This window comes from Mirounga angustirostris, unplaced genomic scaffold (assembly GCF_029215605.1).
Source record: "Mirounga angustirostris isolate CCGP_5_RB_7025 unplaced genomic scaffold, mMirAng1.0.hap1 SCAF_4, whole genome shotgun sequence".
NCBI classification, from domain to species: Eukaryota; Metazoa; Chordata; class Mammalia; order Carnivora; family Phocidae; genus Mirounga; species Mirounga angustirostris.
Window position 1 is genome coordinate 188,677,754 of NW_026991712.1, and position 4,969 is coordinate 188,682,722.

Genomic DNA, 4,969 nt, shown 5'->3' on the forward strand with positions numbered 1-4,969 from the left:
CTAAGCACCCTGACCCACATGAGGCTCTCAGGATTTATAAAGAAAAAAGGCAAGTCTCTAGCCCTGGAGGACAAGTTGCATCCACTGCAAAGGGGCTCCGAGGACTTGGGGATTCAAGGTCCTCAGCTTCCTCTGAGCCCCTTCCTAGTTCCAGGGTCCCACTCCTTCTCAATCAGTGCCCCAGCTTTTCATAAGAAAGTTGACGAGGCTGTAAATGAAACCAACACTGTAATTGCACGGCTCACAGAATTAAATGTTGTTTTTGACTCTTAGCACTACCAGCCCTGTGCACGTCACAGGGGCTTCTCAGGGGCCACGGAGCCCTCTGACTCCCGGGCTGTGACCCGAGCTGGTCGTTCTCTTCCTGTTTGTGCTCCAGGACATTCGGGAGAGCCCTGCCCCATGCCACGGTCCCCGCGGCCACTGTCACTGTGTGAACAGCCACGTGCAGCAGCACCTGAGCTCCCACGGCCCCTGAGCGGGTGGGGGCATCACAGCCACCATGAGGAAATCACCCCACACCACAATTCTCCCTTCCCAAGGAGCACAGCCCTGCAGTCAGGCCCCAGATCCATCTTTGAGTGTCTGGCGACAGGGACCACTCTTGGTACCGATTTATGTATCAGTCAGAGTCCACTTGGGAGACAGAAACCGCACCAGTGATTCAGACGGCGGGGATTTAATAGACTTGCTCGTTAGCTGTGATGTGTCAGTTATGGACGTGGGGTAGGAGGAACTCCAGGGACCATGGAAGTAGCAACCACAGAGCTCAAAGTCGGACGACCCAGCCTGCCCAAACAAGCTGCCAGCCGTCACCCACACCCCTCAGCTTGGTGACCAAGCTTCCCTGCATGTGCCCCTTGCCCCACGTGGTACTTCCTCACCACAACTTTGTGCCTGGCACTGTGCCTCCATTCTCTCATCCGACTGCAGTGAATCTTATAGGTGAGGGGACAGAGACCGGGGACAGTGAGAGCACCCCAGCCCCTTCCCTCCTGTCCAGGATACCCAAGGCCTGACATCAGGAAGCAGCTGTCGGGAAAGTGTGTGGAGGGGGGACTCCCACAGGCCAGACTCTCACCCCAGCTCTCTCTGAGTGCTTCGGAAATGTCCTTCAACTTCCTCCATTCTTTGCCTCCTCTGAGCAGGGCCCCTCATGCCTGCCCACAGCACAGGTGGGCAGAACCAAGGAGAGATCTGAATCCTGCCCTACAGAGGCCCAGAGACACCTGCCAGATGGGGCTGCGCTTCATGCAGAGGACAGCAGCTTGCCCCAGACCATCCCGCCTAAGAGTGGGGGGCAGGAAAGGGGTGGACCCAGGTGTCAAGGGCAGGTGTCTGCTGAGCCTGAGAATAGCCCCCTGCTCCATAGCAGCAGTGACCAAGGCTAACTTCTAGACCTGCCCTGGTCCCAAGGTTGATAAGGGAGGTGGCACCCATGGTTGGCTGGGCCTCCAACTTCCACATCTCACATCTTTTGCCCAAGAGACAGGGAGGAGTGAGCAGGGAGCCTCCACTGGCCCCTGAGCTCACCTAGGAGGAGGGATTAAAATCCACCCTCCAGAGTGTCCCAGGCAGCAATGGGGCCTGGGACTCACTGCATCCAGGGACCTCGCTGGGGCTGGGCGTCTGTAGCTCCTTGGCCTATGGAACCCCTTCCCTGGTTTCTCTGGGCTGCCAGGTACCTGAGCACGGCCTTGCTTGGTGCCACACCAGAACCTGCAAGCTCGGCACCCCGGCTCGCTGGCCCCTTGCTTGCTCACAGCCTGTCTTTCACTGACAGGGCTGCAGACAGAACTCATGAACAGGGCAGCTTGGGTGGGAGAAGCGGGACTGAGCTCAGCCAGCACCTGCATCCAGGCAGCCTTGGTGGCGGAGGGGGAGGTGCTCTGGCTGGCCTGTGCCTGAGGAGTCCAGGGCCATCATGCTCTGGGAAGGAGCTTCTAGCTGGCCGGGCTGGTCCCTGGTCCACCCCAAGCTCCCCAGGAAGGGCAGTCCTGGCTTCTTACTCCCCTGACCTTGACCTCCTCCCCTTCCAGGTCAGCAGCCCAGGCAGTCTCCAGGCCAGGCTACCAGCTCCTCGCTCTTGGCGGGGTTCCCAACCTTCGGATGGGGTGGGTGCTGGGAGACAGACAGCGGGCTGAGGAGAGCCTGGGCTCTGGGGCCATGTCTGGTATCAGTCCCCAGCAGAGCTGCCCTCCTCCCAGGGTGGGGCCAACCTGAGAGGCCGCCCCAACAGGGTCTGGGCACCGATGGCCCTGCCCAGACACCCTTCCCGAGCCCCGGGGGCCTGGGGGGACCGCTCTTTCCATGAGGTTCTGAAACAGAAGCAGAACCGTGCCTGAAGAAGGGAAACCTGGCTTCTGGCAGGACCTGCTCTGCCCAGGGCCCAGGCCCCATCAGCAGGGTAACTGATTCACTCTCAGAAGCACTGGTGGGGCTCTGTCACATCCAGAAGGCTCTCTCCCCACCCCCACCCCCACCTCCCCTGCAACTTCCACCTGGCAGGGCCCCCGGAACCCACCAATCTCACTGGAGACTGAAGTGACAGAATCCCATGGCAGGGGCTTTGCAACCCCCACGGCCAGGGTGGCTCTCTGGTCCCCATGTCTCAGGCAGGGTGGGGAGAAGGGTCTGGCCTTCCTTCCCAGCGGCCCCTGTGGCCCCTTTGGACTGTGGAATCGAGGAGGGAGGAGGGGGCAGGACGCAGGACCGCAGGGAGCCCCGGGCTCCCCGAGCTGCTCTCTGCCCCCTCCCCCCTCCCCCCCACACCAAACCCAGATGGAACACCCCACCCGTGAGCGCAGGAGATGGTCCCCGCCTCCAGGGAACCCACACCTGCATCACAAAGGAGGCCCGGAAGCCTCACTCACTCGGGGCCCCACCTGAAGCCCTTGCTCTCTGCCCCTGGGAGCCCTCCCACCTGGCCCCAGCTCACCGAAGCTCTAGGCCACCCCGCCCCAGCCTTCTGAGACCTGCCCGCAGGGGGGTGGCCCTTCCTGAGTGCCCTGAAGGTGAGCGAGTGTGGGGCCAGCCTGCGGGCCATCTTTCCTGGGCAGCACCGAGGGATTCCCTACAAGCACCCAGCCTGTCTCCCGGGTGCCGGGCAGAGTGCAACCTGTACCCAGGGCTGGCACCCCCACACACGCAGAGTTCTCCTCCCCAAAGGACCCCCCTTTCCCTGGCTGGCCACCATAGCCCGGGGAGGCCACAGCAGCCTCCCTTTCTGATTCTCTAGTGCTGGGCTTGGCCCTCAGCCCTCAATAGGAGAGTTAGTGTGTATGCACCTTTCTGCCATAGCGGGTTCCTGGAAGCCAGCAGGACAGAATGAGTGAGTGAGTTCATTAGTTCTGATGGAAGAAAGAACACACTGGTGGGACCGGAGCCACAGAAAGCTCAGACATGTCCAGCTGAATCATTCATTCATTCAGCATTCAGCAGATGTTGGGAGATGCCTAGTGGGCACCAGTCTGGGTGCTGGGGGCCCAGGCAGACGGAGCCGCCCGCCCCCATGGCATGGACATTTCCCCCGGGGAGGTGGACAATGGAGATAGAAGGGCCGCGGAGGCTGAATCGCACATCCGGTGGTGAAACAGCAATCAGGTCTGGGGTCGGGCTGGCTCTGGTGAATACAGACCCAGGGAAGGCGTCACTGGGAAGGTGACCTTGAGCAAGGACTTTTGGAGTGTGAGCGGGGAGCAGGCAGGAATCTGGGGGAAGGGCAAAGCCCCTGAGGAGGGGTCTGTCTGGAGGTGGGGTGGGGAGGACGGCAGGGGGTGCGGAGAGAGGTCACAGGGGCCACGGGGGATCCTGAGATGAGAGCAGGCCTGGCTTCTCTCAAGTCAGGTCATGGGGCAGGTGAGGCCCAGACCCCTGGGTGCTGGCAGGTAAGAACCTCTCACCCTCCCCCCACAGGGCAGGACTGGGGTTGCCCTACTCAGGCTTCCCCCAAACTGTCGGCCCGCCTGGTACAGGGTAGGCGCTGGGGCTCCAGCAGCAGGTGTGCGGTGTGTGTGAGGACCAGGAGTCTGACACAGGGAAGAGCAGCCTGCTGCGCTCCAGCTACATGAGCAGCCTTCCGGGGCAGGGGTCCGAGTTCCAGCAGCAGAGGCACACGCACACGCATGCACCCACGTGCGTAAGGGAGCACACACAGACCCCAGAGCCCGTCCTGCAAGCAGCCCTCCCCCTTGTGCACGCGGCGGCAGCCCCGAGTGTCCTCCACGGCTACCCGCCTCCTAGCGCGGGCCCTCAAAGGACCGGGCAGGGGAGGATGGGGAGGGGAGGCACAGGACCAGCACACCAGCCAGGTGACCGCGAGAGCCGGCCCTGCCGTTCCGTCCTGGCCTTCTGCTCACCGCCTGCATGAACGCAGGTCCTCCTGCTCTCCCCCCTGCCCACTCCTGGGCTCTAGGCAGGAAAGGTGGGCAGGGGGCCCAGTGGCCCACACCATCTCCCGGAGGGTTTTCCTGACCCGGCTCCCGGACCCCGTCCCCACCCCCTGGCGCTAGGGCCCCTGGCAGGCTCCCCTGCAGGAGCCCTTGGCAAGCACGGGAGCTGGGCTGGCTGGGTCCCTAGTGCCCACCACCGGCTGTGAGCAGAGGGGTCGCTGGGCCTCCCCTCCAGAGAGCGGGCTCAGAGAAGCTGGCCTTGGGAAGAGGCTGCCACCATGGCCGGCACGCTGGGCACCCGCCCCCCCTCACCGGTGTCTCGGGCACTCAGAGACTCTGGCCCAGGGACAGTGCCGCCAGCCGGAGACACGGGCTGAGGGCCGGGTGTGGACTTGGCAATGGGAGAGGAGCCGCGAACGTCCTCAAAGGACCAGCACCTGCCCCCAGCCAGCGTCAGGCCTCCCGGCCTCAGGCAGGGTCTCAGGGGCTCCACACGCGTCTCCCCTACCCTGGTGGCCCCACCCTGGCCACACACAGCCCCTGCCCTTGGCCTTGGGGTTTCTCAGCTGTGCACTTTC